Here is a 14920-nt window from a genome sequence, read left to right as displayed (position 1 = left end):
ATTATCAATCTTGGATGTTTTATAATCATTTTATATCATTTTTTGGTACTAGCCTATTGACATAGTGCCAAGTGCCAGTTGCTGTTTTTTGCATGTTTTTAAATCACAGAAAATTAATACCAAACGGAGTCCAAATGCCATGAAACATTACGGGGATTTATGGACCATAAGACACCTAATAGGCCAAGGCTGCACCTAGGGGTGCTCTGAGGAGAGCACAACCCACCAGGGCATGCTAGGAGGCCCAGTCATGCCCTAGTGGGTTGTGCTGACCTCGGGTGGCCGACGGACCGCCACTTTGCTCTATAAATACCCCAATATTCCAGAAACCCCATAGGAGAGACGAGAAATCAATTCCAGCCACAGCAGAGTCCAGAACCACCAGATCCAATCTGGATACCATCACAGATGGGGTTCACCACCTCCATAGGTGCCTCTCCAATGATGTGTGAGTAGTTCTTTGTAGACTTCGGGTCCGTAGTTAGTAGCTAGATGGCTTCCTCTCTCTCGTTTGATTCTCAATACAATGGTATCTTGGAGATCCATATGATGTAACTCTTTTTGCAGTTTGTTTGTTGGGATCGGATGAACTTTGAGTTTATGATCAGATCTATCTTTTTATATCCATGAAAGTATTTGAGTTTCTTTGATCTCTTTCATGCATGATTTCTTATAGCCTCGTATTTCTTCTCCGATATTTGAGTTTTGTTTGGCCAACTTGATCTATTTATCTTGTAATGGGAAGAGGTGCTTTGTAGTGGGGTCGATATTACTGTTCTTGATCCTAGTGATAGAAGGGGAACCGACACATATATATCATTTCTACTAAGGATAAAACGATGGGGTCTATCTCTACATAGATAGATCTTGTCTACATCTTGTCATCATTCTTATTGCATTACTCCGTTTCTTCATGAACTTAATACACTAGATGCATGCTGGATAGCGGTCGATGTGTGGAGTAATAGTAGTAGATGTAGGCAGGAGTCAGTCTACTAATCTTAGACATGATGCCAATGTAATGATCATTGCCTGGATATCGTCATGAGTATTTGAAGTTCTATCAATTTCCCAACAGTAATTTGTTTACCCACCGTTTGCTATTTTTCTCGAGAGAAGCCACTAGTGAAACCTACGCCCCCGGGTCTCTTTCTCATATTATTAGGCTTTGCGGTCTATTTTCCTTTCCCTTTTATTTTCAGATCTACTAAACCAAAAATACAGAAATACCTTGCTGCAATTTATTTTATTTGGCATTAGATCTATCAATATTTACAACTTTCTCCCGTCAACGCTCCAATTTCTGACACCGTTACCCGAAAGGGATTGACAACCCCTTTAACATGTCGGGTTACGAGTATTTGTTATTTGTGTGCAGGGCTTATTTATGTTGTGTTGCTTGGTCTCCTACTGGTTTGATAACCTTCATTTCATATCTGAGGGAAAATACCTACCGCCGTTGTGCTGCATCATCCCTTCCTCTTTGGCGAAATACCGACGTAGCTTCAAGCGACATCAAGTAGCTTCCACATCACCTCCATGACTCTTTGGACTATTTATGTGTGTTGCTGGTGTGGCAAGAAGACATCACAAGATGTGTACCACAGTATGGTTGTTGATACGTCCATTTTGCATCATGCTTTTATATTGATATTTATTGCATTATGGGCTGTTATTACACATTATATCAGAATACTTATGCATATTCTCTCTTATTTTATAAGGTTTACATGAAGAAGGGAGAATGCCGGCAGCTGGAATTCCAGACAGGATAAGGAGCATATATTAGAGACCTATTCTACGCAAATGAAAAAGTCATGAAACTTCACGGAGCATGTTTTTGGAATATATAAAAAATATTGGGCAAAGAAAGTACTAGAGGGGGCCACCAGCCAGCCACAAGGCTGGAGGGTGCACCCTACCCCCTGGGCGCACCCCCATCCTAGTGGGCCCCCTTGCAGGCCTCCGGTGCCCTTCTTTCACTATATAGTTTTTTTTGACCTGGAAAAAATCAGAAGGAAGCTTTCAGGACGAAGTGCCGCCGTCTTGAGGCAGAACCAATCTAGGGCTCTGGCGGAGCTATTCTGCCGGGGAAACATCCCTCCGCGAGGGGGAAATCGTCACCATCGTCATCACCATTGACCCTCCCATCGAGACGGGGTCAATCTTCATCAACAACTTCACCAGCACCATGTCCTCTCAAACCCTAGTTCATCTCTTGTGTTCCATCTTGGTCCCAAAACCTCAGATTGGTACCTGCGGGTTGCTAGTAGTGTTAATTACTCCTTGTAGTTGATGCTAGTTGGTTTATCCGGTGGAAGATTATATTTTCAGATCCTTAATGATAATCAATACTCCTCTGATCTTGATCGTAAATATGTTTTGTGAGTGGTTACGTTTGTTCCTGAGGACATGGGAGAAGTCAATTTGGTATTCGTTCGATATTTTGATGAGATGTATGTTTTCTTTCCTCTAGTGGTGTTATGTGAACATTGACTACATGACACTTCACCATTATTTCGGCCTAGGGGAAGACATTGGGAAGTAATAAGTAGATGATGGGTTGCTAGAGTGACAGAAGGTTAAAACCTAGTTTATGTGTTGCTTCGTAAGGGGCTGATTTGGATCCATATGTTTCATGCTATGGTTAGGTTTACCTTAATTCTTCTTTCGTAGTTGCGGATGCTTGCGAGAGGGGTTAATCATAGGTGGGAGGCTTGTCCAAGGAAGGGCAGCACCCAAGCACCGGTCCACCCACATATCAAATTATCAAAGTAACGAACGCGAATCATATGAGCATGATGAAAAATAGCTTGACAATAATTGCCATGTGTCCTCGGGAGCGCTTTGCTTTATATAACAGTTCATCCAGGCTTGTCCTTTGCTACAAAAAGGATTGGGCCACCTTGCTCCATGTTAGTTACTTTATTTACTTGTTACCCATTGATACGTCTCCATCGTATATTCTTTTCCAAACACTTTTGCCCTTGTTTTGGACTCTAACTTGCATGATTTGAATGGAACTAACCCGGACAGACGCTGTTTTCAGCAGAATTGACATGGTGTTATTTATGTGCAGAAAAAAAGTTCTTGGAATGACCGGAAACTTCAGGGAGCAACTTTTTGGAAAATATAAAAAATCCTTGCAAAAGATGAAGGCCAGGGGGCCCACCACCTGTCCACGAGGGTGGGGGGTGCACCTGCCCCACTAGGGCGTGCCCCCCTACCTCGTGGGCCCCTAGAGCTCCTCCGACTCCAACTCCAACTCTATATATTTGGTTCCGGGGAGAAAAAAATTAGAGAGAAGAATTCATCGCGTTTTACGATACGGAGCCGCCGCCAAGCACTAAAACCTCTCAGGAGGGCTGATCTGGAGTCCGTTCGGGGCTCCAGAGAGGGGAATCTGTCGCCATCATCATCATCAACCATCCTCCATCACCAATTTAATGATGCTCACCGCCGTGTGTGAGTAATTCCATCGTAGGCTTGCTGGATGGTGATGGGTTGGATGGGATCTATCATGTAATCGAGTTAGTTTTGTTAGGATTTGATCCCTAGTATCCATTATGTCCTAAGATTGATGTTGCTATGACTTTGCTATGCTTAATGCTTGTCACTTGGGCCCGAGTGCCATGATTTCAGATCTGAACCTATTATGTTTTCATCAATATATGAGAGTTCTTGATCCTATCTTGCAAGTCTATAGTCACCTATTATGTGTTATGATCCGTTAACCCCGAAGTGACAATAATCGGGATACTTACCAGTGATGACCGTAGTTTGAGGAGTTCATGTATTCACTATGTGTTAATGCTTTGTTCCGGTACTCTATTAAAAGGAGGACATAATATCCCTTAGTTTCCGTAAGGACCCCGCTGCCACGGGAGGGTAGGACAAAAGATGTCATGCAAGTATGACTATATTCGGAATACATGCCTACATTACATTGATGAACTGGAGCTAGTTCTGTGTCACCCTAGGTTATGACTGTTACATGATGAACCACATCTGGCATAATTCTCCATTACAGATCCATTGCCTACGAGCTTTCCACATATTGTTCTTCGCTTATTTACTTTTCCGTTGCTATTGCTATCATCACTACAAAATACCAAAAACATTACTTTTGTTACCTTTACCTTTTGCTACAGTTACCACTACTATCATATTACTTTGCTACTAAACACTTTGCTGCAGATATTAAGTTTCCATGTGTGGTTGAATTGACAACTGTTGCGAATACTTTACCCTTGAAAACTGTTGCGATCCCCTATACTTTTGGGTTATCAAGACTATTTTCTGGTGCCGTTGCCGGGGAGCATAGCTCTATTCTTTGAGTCACTTGCGATTTATATCTGCTTATCATTATGAAGAACTTGAGAGATCCAAAAACCAAGGTTTATCCCTCAACTACGAGGGGAGGTAAGGAACTGCCATCTAGCTCTCCACTTGATTCATCTTCTGTTATGAGTCAGCTTGCGACACCTAAACCTGCTTCTGCTATTCTTTCTGACATGTCGCATGTTATTGATGATGCCACTTCTGCTATGCATGGTACTTATGATGAAACTACTTCTATGCTTGATACTACTGTGCCACTTGGTGAATTTCTTGATGAACAACTTGCTAGGGCTAGAGAGAATGAAAATATTGAATCTGATAATACTGAAGAAATTGGTGATGAAGACTTGCCTGTTATTCCTGAGGGTTATGTTTTTGATAAAGAAGCTTCTTTAGCTATTTTAGCTTGCAAAGATAGATATGAACTTAAGAGGTTATTAGCTAAATGGAATCATCAATCTCTAAATGCTAGAATCAAACCTGACCCTGCTTTTGCTACTTCACCTATCTGTGTTACTGATAAGGATTATGAATTCTCTGTTGATCCTGATATAATTACTTTGGTTGAATCTGATCCTTTTCATGGCTATGAATCTGAAACTGTTCTGGCACATCTTACTAAATTAAATGATATAGCTACCCTGTTCACTAATGATGAGAGAACTCGCTACTTTTATATCCTTAAAATATTTCCGTTCTCATTAAAGGGTGATGCTAAGATATGGTTTAACTCTCTTGATCCTGGTTGTGTGCGTAGTCCCCAGGATATGATTTATTACTTCTTTGATAAATATTTCCCTGCTCATAAGAAACAAGCTGCTTTAAGGGATATATATACAATTTTGTGCAAATTGAAGAAGAGAGTCTCCCACAAGCTTGGGGGAGGCTTCTCAAGTTACTTAATGCTTTGCCTGATCATCCTCTTAAGAAAAATGAAATACTTGATATCTTTTATAATGGACTACCGGATAGTTGTGCTGGTTCTGTTTTTAGGGAAAGAACATCGGATGAAGCTGAAATCCTATTGAATAATATGTTGACAAATGAAAATAATTGGACACCTCCTGAGCCAGTTCCTGAGCCTATTCCTAAACCAACTCCGAAGAAGAGGGGTATTCTATTTCTCAGTCCTGAAGATATGCAAGATGCAAAGAAATCTATGAAAGAAAAAGGTATTAAAGCTGAAGATGTTAATAATTTACCTCCTATTGAAGAAATACACGGTCTTAATTTACCACGTGTTGAAGAAACATATGGTCTTGATAACCCAACACAGGTAGTAAAGGTAAGTTCTCTCTATAGATATGATAAAGCTGAAATCCCATTTACTAAATTTGCTAGCCCATGCTTAGATGAATTTGATAAATTTATGGTTAAGCAAGAAGATTTTAATGCTTATTTTGGTAGACAATTGAAATACAATTCAAATATGCTTGAACACTTGGGCGATTATATGGCTAATGTTAAGGTGAACTTAAACTTATTAGTAAACATGCTTCTATGGTTACCACTCAAGTGAAACAAGTACTTAAAGCTCAAAATGATTTGCTCAATGAATTGAATAGTAAGAATAGTGATAATGCTATTAGAGTTATGACTAGAGGTGGTAAAATGACTCAGGAACCTTTATATCTTGAAGGCCATCCTAAGATAATTGAGCAAGATTCTCAGAGAAATAATGTAGATGCACCTAGTCCTTCTAAAAGCAAGAAAAAGAAAAATGATAGGACTTTGCATGCTTCTAGTAAACCTATTGCCGAAACACCTGAGAATCCAAATGATATCTCTATTTCTGATGCCGAAACACAATTTGGTAATGAACCTGAAACTAGTGATATGTTAATAATAATGTTCATGATGATGCTCAACCTAGTAATGATAATGATATAGAAATTGAACCCGTTGTTGATCTTGATAACCCACAATCAAAGAATCAACGTTATGATAAGAAAGACTTTGTTGCTAGGAAACACGGTAAGGAAAGAGAGCCTTGGGTTCAGAAACCCATGCCTTTTCCTCCCAAATCAACGTTATGATGATGATTTTGAGCGCTTTGCTAAAATGATTAGACCTATCTTTTTGCGTATGCGATTAACTGATATGCTCAAAATGAATCCTTATGCTAAGTATATGAAAGATATTGTTACAAATAAAAGAAAGATACCGAAAGCTGAAATTTCCACCATGCTTGCTAATTATACTTTTAAAGGTGGAATACCTAAGAAACTAGGAGATCCAGGAGTACCCACTATACCATGCTCCATTAAAACAAACTATGTTAAAACTGCTTTATGTGATCTTGGAGTCGGTGTTAGTGTTATGCCTCTCTCTTTATATCGTAGACTTGATTTGAAAAAGTTGACACCTACTAAAATACCTTTGCAAATGGTCGATAAATCAACTGCTATACCTGTCGGTATTTGTGAGAATGTGCCTATTGTAGTTGCAAACGTTACTATTTTAATGGACTTTGTTATTCTTGATATTCCTGTGGATGATAGTATGTCTATTATTCTTGGAAGATCCTTTTTGAACACTGTAGGGGCTGTTATTGATTGCACTAAAGGCAATGTCACTTTTCATGTTAATGGTAATGAGAATACGTTACACTTTCCGAGGAAACAACCTCAAGTTCATAGTATCAACTCTATTGGAAAAATTCCATCGATTTTATTTGGAGGTTTTGAATTTCCTCTTCCTACTGTCTAGAAGAAATATGATATTCTTATTATTGGGGATGTGCATATCCCCGTTGAGGTAACATAGTGTTATTCGAAATTTCTCCGGTTCCATGTTATTCGGATTGAGTTTGTTAACAAGACCTGATCAACCTTGTTAGTGGATTCCTTTTGATGAGCATCAGATTGATGAAACTAGAAGGCACAACCTTCTGTGCCCCACTTTTACTTTCTGTTATTTATATTAAATAAAATAAAAATATGTATTTTTCTACCTGTTATCTGATTATCTGTGCAATATAAAAATACCCCGAAAATAGAAGTTCTCCAAATGCCCTGAAATTTAAATATGATTTTTTCTAGAATATTTGAGAATATTTGGCACTGAGAACACAGTAGGGGGGTCATCCACCTGGCCACGGGGGTGGAGGGCTCACCCTACCCCCATGGGCGCGCCCACTGCCTCGTGGGCCCACGGTTGCCCTCCTCCACTTATCCTTTCACCCACACACTCCTTCTTCCTCCCACAAACACGAATAACCAGCCCAAACCCGAGTCCAATCTCGTTTTGCTGCTATTTTTGATCTCCTTGCTTAAAGCACTTCTCACAAAACTGCTTGGGGGGATTGTTCCTTGGTATGTGACTCGTCCATTGTTCCAATTAGTTTTTGTTCTAGTGCTTTATTCATTGCAAATTCGTAATGCCTAGGTGACCATGTTCTTGAGCTTGCATGTCAAATTTATATGGTTCCAAGTAGTCATGATATAGGCCCTAGGCAGTTGTAGGAGTAGTTGCTATCAATATTATTGAGTTTGGTTTACTTTTATTTTGAAGTCACTAAAAATTTCAAAAAAAATCAGAAAATAATGAAGAGACTTTTGAGGGGCTCATCGAGCCGAAGCTCGAAGGAAAAAGCACAGAAGCCCAAGTATAATCTGCCTCGCACCGCGGAGGTTCGGTCATGTGAATGGCCTTCTGATGATTTCTCGAGAGCAGCCGGGATTTATGAAGATTTTTATGAATTGGCTAAGAATGCAGGCCTCACCACTTTCCTCCACGACAAATGCGATCAGTATCTCTTACTCACAAATATCTTTGTGCAAAACCTTCATTTGCATTCTAGGAGCTCACCACCTAAGGTGGAGTTTTATTTATATGATGAGCATAAAGAGATGTCACTTTATGACTTTTGTCGGGTTTGTTTAGTCCCTTTCGAGGGCAAGACAGAGGAACCACATCGCGAGGATGTGGATGGGTTTATTGATACTATCACTATAGGGGAAACAAGTAAGGTTTCCGATGCACGAATCACTGGCATACATTTTCCTGTTTTACGCAATTTTTCACTATTTGCTAGTCGTTGTTTAATTGGTCGCAGAAATTGTGGAAACCTTAGTGTTCCTGATATTATTATTTTGCTCCATGGTTTATTCAGTGATAACTCTATTAGTATGGGCGGCATTATTGCTAAACGGTTAAGTCTGAACCGTACAAAAGGCCCCATCTTTGGAGGCATCTATGCTTCACTCCTAGGTGCACATTTTAACATACCTATTAGGCATTATGAGAAGGAAGAAAAAGTGTTGCCTCGTGTTTATATAGATTATAAGGGTATGGTGGCACATGATTTTATTGTTAAGAATAGGGAAGGAGAGCTTAAATACAAATTGTTCTTTGATAAACATCATCCTGAGACTATTACCCTGCCTGCTCCTTCCTTGTTTGATTTATCTGCAGGCCAGTACCTTGTTCCGTTAGAGGCTATTCACGCCTACCGGAACCCTACACCAGCCATAGAGCCAGAGCCGGAACCACAAGTTGATCCCCCACGACAGTGTAATTACAAGTGGGATCCGGAGATGACTGCCAACCAGTGGCAATCGGAGTCTTCTTCTTCTTCGCAATATGACCCCAACTACTATTATGGATATCCTCCAGGCCAGCCGTGGACATAGAACAACTTAGGCTAAAAGCCTAAGCTTGGGGGAGTACGTATTTCTCACCGACATTACATTTATGTTCACACACTCATTGCTAGATGTCGGTGCTCATACTTTTTCATTGTATCATCCATGCTAGTTTACTTTCCTTTTTATGCTTTCTTCTTGTGTGTTTGATAAACCTTAAGAAAAACCAAAAAAATTAGTTGTAGCTTTTAATTAGTTTACTTTCCATGCTTATAGTAGTGATTAAAAAGAAAACCCAAAAAGATTTCCTGTTCTTCTTTTGCTTGTTGGGAGCTTTCCCGTGTAAATAGTTTTATTTCCTTTCTTTTCTTTGGGGGTCGATAGGAGAAGACCATGATTAAATTGTCGAAGTGGCTCTTATATGCATAATTGTTGATCTGACAAAAGAGCCCATATTGCATTGTCTTCTCCTGTTTATTGAATGCTTGCAAATTCCAGCTTAGTCCAATGCACGCGCACTATTATTATTATTCACATCATTCGGTCGTGCAAGTGGAAGGCAATTATGACGATATATGATGGACTGATTGAGATGAGAAAGGCTGGTATGAACTTAACCTCTTTTGTTTTTGTAAATATGATTAGTTCATTGTTCCTGATTCGGCTTATTATGAATAAACATGTTTGCAATGACAACTAGAGATCATAGTTCTTGTGCCATGCTTGATTAGCTATGAATTATAATGGTTTACCTTGTGTGCCAACATGCTATTGAAATGGTTATGATGTGTTATGATAGGGTGGTATCCTCCTATGAATGATTTAAGTGACTTGACTTGGCACATGTTCACGCATGTAGTTGAAACAAAATCAACATAGCCTTCATGATATTTATCTTCATGGTGGATTATATCCTACTCATGCTTGCATTCAGTGTTGATTAATTTTAATGAATGTTCATGACTGTTATCGCTCTCTAGCTGGTCACTTTCCAGTCTTTTGCTAGCCTTCACCTGTACTAAGCGGGAATATTGCTTGTGCATCCAACTCCATAAACCCCAAAGTTATTCCATATGAGTCCACCATACCTACCTATAGACGGTATCTACCTGCCATTCCAAGTAAATTTGTATTTGCCAAACTCAAAACCTTCACATAAATATACTGTTTTGTATGCTCGAATAGCTCATGTATCACCTAGGGTTGTCCATATCTTCCATGTTAGGCGGGTTATTCTCAAGAGGAGTGGACTCCGCTCCTCACTCACGAGAAAATGGCGGGTCACCGGGATGCCCAGTCCCATGCTTTATGCAAACTAAATCAAAATAATTGCTAACAAAACTCCCCCTGGGACTCTTGTTAGTTGGAGGCACTCGTTGTTTCGAGGAAGCCATGGATTGATGCTTGTTGGTAGAAGGGGGAGTATAAACTTTACCATTCTGTTTGGGAACCGCCTATAATGTGTGTAGCATGGAAGATATCGCCATCTCTTGGTTGTTATGTTGACAATGAAAGTATAACTTTCAAAATATTATTCCCCTCTATTTCAAAACCGAGCTCTGGCACCTCTACAAATCCCTGCTTCCCTCTGCGAAGGGCCTATCTATTTACTTTTATGCTGAGTCATCAACCTCTTATTAAAAAAAGCACCAGTGGGAGAACATCGCTGCCATTTGCATTCATTATTGTTAGGTTACATTGGCTATGACTTGACTGGATCTCTTCTACCATGAATTGCAATGTCTAGTCAGTCCTTGATCTTTAAAGGTGCTCTGCATTTATGTTTTGCGGTCTCAGAAAGGGCTAGCGAGATACCATCTTGTTATATCATATTATGATTGTTTTGAGAAAGTGTTGTCATCCGAGATTTATTATTATTGCTCACTAGTTGATTATGCCATTGATATGAGTAAACTTGAGACCTAATCGTTATTGTGAATGTGGTTAGTTATAATCTTTGTTGAAAACTTGAATGCTGGCTTTACATATTTACAACAACAAGTGCAAACAGAGTTTGTAAAAGTTTTTCTTTATCACTTGAGTTTATCAACTGAATTTCTTGATGACAAGCAAAGGTTTAAGCTCCCATTATGACTTATCTTATCACAAAACTATCTCTTACCGTTAATTTCAGTGCTTGCAGAGAATACCTTGGTGAAAACCGCTTGTCATTTCCTTCTGCAGCTCGTTGGGTTCGACACTCTAACTTATCGAAAGGACTACAATAGATCCCCTATAATTGTGGGTCATCAAGACTCTTTTCTGGCGCTGTTGCTGGGGAGTGAAGCGCCTTTCGTAAGTGGAATTTGGTAAGGAAACATTTATATAGTGTGCTGAAATTTACTGTCACTTGTTACTATGGAAAATAATCATTTGAGGGGGGGTTTTCGGGGTATCTTAACCTCGAAAGGAACCACAATTAGTTGCTCCTCAACCTACTGTACCTACTTGAAATATTTATTATGAAATTCCTTCGAGTATGATAGAGAAATTGCTAGCTAATCCTTATGCGGGAGATAGAACATTACATCCCGATATGCGCATAATCTATGTGGATGAAGTTTGTGGATTATTTAAGCTTGCAGGTATGCCCGAGGATGTTGTCAAGAAGAAGCTCTTCCCTTTATCTTTGAAGGGAAAGGCATTGACATGGTATAGGCTATTGGATGATATTGAATCATGGAACTACAACCGATTGAAATTGGAATTTCATCATAAGTTTTATCCTATGCATCTGGTTCATTGTGATCAGAATTATATATATAATTTTTGGCCTCATGAAGGAGAAAGTATAACTCAATCTTGGGGATGCTTAAGTCAATGTTATATTCATGCCCCAATCATGAGCTCTCAAGAGAAATTATTATTCAAAAAAATTATGCTCGGCTTTCTCACAATGATCGATCCATGCTCAGTACGTCTCGTACTGGTTCCTATATGAACAAGGATATTGAATTCAAATTGGATTTATTTGAAAGAATTAAACACAACTCTGAAGATTGGGAACACGACGAAGGTAAAGAGTCAGGTATAAACCTTAAGTTTGATTGTGTTAAATCTTTTATGGATACCGATGCTTTTCGTGATTTTAGCACTAAATATGGACTTGACTCTAAGATAGTATCTTCTTTTTGTGAATCTTTTGCTACTCATGTTGATCTCCCTAAGGATATGTGGTTTAAATATAATCCTCTCATTGAAGTGAAAGAAGTATAACCTATTAAAGTTGAAGAAGAAACTATTACTTACAATGTGGATCCTATTCTTCCTACTTCTTATATTGAGAAACCACCTTTCCCTGTTACAATAAAGGATCATGCTAAAGCTTCAACTGTGGTTCATAAGAGTTATACTAAAACACCTCGCCCTCTGAACAAATTAAAGTTGAACCTAGTATTTCTATGGTTAGAGATCTCTTGGTTGATAATATTGATGGGCATGTTATTTATTTTTGTGATGAAGCTGCTATAATTTCTAAACCCGATACTAAAGATAAACATAAACCTGTTGTTGGCATGCCTGTTGTATCTGTTAAAGTAGGAGATCATTGTTATCATGGCTTATGTGATGTGGGTGTTAGTGTGAGTGCAATTCCTTATACCTTATATAAATAAATTATGAATGATATTGCACCTGCTGAGATAGAAGATATTTATGTTACTATTAAGCTTGCTAATAGACGTACTATGTCACCAATTTGGATCGTTAGAGATGTTGAAGTCTTGTGTGGGAAGATAAAATATCATACTGATTTTCTTGTTCTTGCCTCCCCACAAGATGATTTTTGTCCCATTATATTCTGTAGACCCTTCTTGAATATTGTTAATGCTAAGATAGACTGCGAGAAGGATATTGTTACTATTGGTTTAGGGGATATGTCTCATGATTTTAATTTCTCTAAATTTCATAGACAACCCCATGATAAAGAATTGCCTAGTAAGGATGAAATTATTGGTCATGCTTCTATTGTCGTTCCTCCTAATGATCCTTTAGAACAATATTTGCTAGACCATGAAAATGATATGTTTATGAATGAAACAAGGGAAATAGATGAAGTATTCTTTAATCAGGGCCCTATTCTGAAACACAATTTTCCTGTCGAAATCCTTGGGGATCCTCCTCCACCTAAGGGTGATCCCATGTTTGAGCTTAAACAATTACCTGATACTCTGAAATATGCCTATCTTGATGAAAAGAAGATATATCCTATTATTATTAGTGTTAACCTTTCAGACCACGAAGAAAAGAAATTATTGAGAACTCTGAAGAAGCACCATGCCACTATTGGATATACTCTTGATGATCTTAAGGGCATTAGTCCCACTCTATGTCAGCACAAAATTAAGTTGGGGAAAGATGCTAAACAAGTTGTTGATTATCAACGACGGGTAAATCCCAAGATGAAAGAAGTGGTAAGAAATGAAATACTAAAGCTTCTGGAGGCAGGTATAATTCATCCTATTGCTCATAGTCAATGGGTAAGTCAATTTCATTGTGTCCCTAAGAAAGGAGGTATTACTGTTGTTCCTAATGATATGAATGAATTGATTCCTCAAAGAATTGTTACAGGTTATAGAATGGTAATTGATTTTTGTAAATTGAATAAAGCTACTAGAAAAGATCATTACCTCTACCTTTTATTAATCAAATGCTAGAAATATTATCCAAGCATACACATTTCTTCTTTCTAGATGGTTATTCTGGTTTCTCCCAAATACCTGTGTCAAAAGATGTTGAAGAGAACACCACTTTTACTTGCCCTTTTGGTACCCTTTATTATAGACGCATGCCTTTTGGTTTATGCAATGCACATGCTACCTTTCAAAGATGTATGACTGCTATATTCTCTGATTTTTGTGAAAAGATTGTTGAGGTTTTCATGGATGATTTCTCCATTTATGGAACTTCTTTTGATGATTTCTTAAGCAACCTTTACCGGGTTTTGCAAAGATGTGAAGAAACTAATCTTGTCTTGAATTGGGAAAAGTGCCACCTTTGGTTAATGAAGGCATTGTCCTTGGGCATAAAATTTCTGAAAGAGGTATTGAAGTTGATAAAGCTAAAGTAGATGCTATTGAAACGATGCCGTGTCCTGAAGATATCAAAGGTATAAGAAGTTTCCTTGGTCATGTTGGTTTCTATAGGAGGTTTATTAAAGACTTCTCTAAAATTTCTAGGCCTCTCACTAATCTCTGGCAAAAAGATGTTACTTTTGTTCTTGATGATGATTGTGTAGAAGCATTTGAAATACTTAAGAAAGCCTTGATTTATGCTCCTATTGTTCAGCCACCGGATTGGAATTTACCCTTTGAAATTATGTGTGATGCTAGTGATTATGCTGTTGGTGCTGTTCTAGGACAATGATTTGATAAGAAATTAAATATTATTCATTATGCTAGTAAAACTCTAGACAATTCCCAGAGAAATTATGCTACCACTGAAAAATAATTTTTAGCAGTTGTATTTGCATGTGATAAGTTCAGACCTTATATTGCTGATTCCAAAGTAACTACTCACACTGATCATGCTACTATTAAATATCTTACGAAAAAGAAAGATGCTAAACCTAGACTTATTAGATGGGTTCACTTGCTACAAGAATTTGATTTGGTTATTCTTGATAGAAAGGGAGTTGAGAACCCCGTTGGAGACAACTTCTCTAGGTTAGAAAATGTTCTTGATGACCCACTACCTATTGATGATAGCCTTCCTGATGAACAATTAAATGTCATAAATGCTTATCATAATACTCCATGGTATGTTGATTATGCTAATTACATTGTTGCTAAATTTATACCACCTAGTTTCACATACCAGCAAAAGAAAAAGGTTTTCTATGATTTAATACATTACTTTTGGGATGACCCACACCTTTATAAAGGAGTAGATGGTGTTATTAGATGTTGTGTAGCTGAGCATGAACATGAACAGATCCTACGCAAGTGCCACTCCGAGTCTTATGGAGGACACCACGCTAGAGACAGAACTGCACA

This window comes from Triticum urartu, chromosome 1A (genome assembly GCF_056163025.1).
Source record: "Triticum urartu cultivar PI428250 chromosome 1A, HENAU_Tu73, whole genome shotgun sequence".
In the NCBI taxonomy this organism is placed as follows: Eukaryota; Viridiplantae; Streptophyta; class Magnoliopsida; order Poales; family Poaceae; genus Triticum; species Triticum urartu.
Note: the sequence above shows the minus strand (reverse complement) of the source record.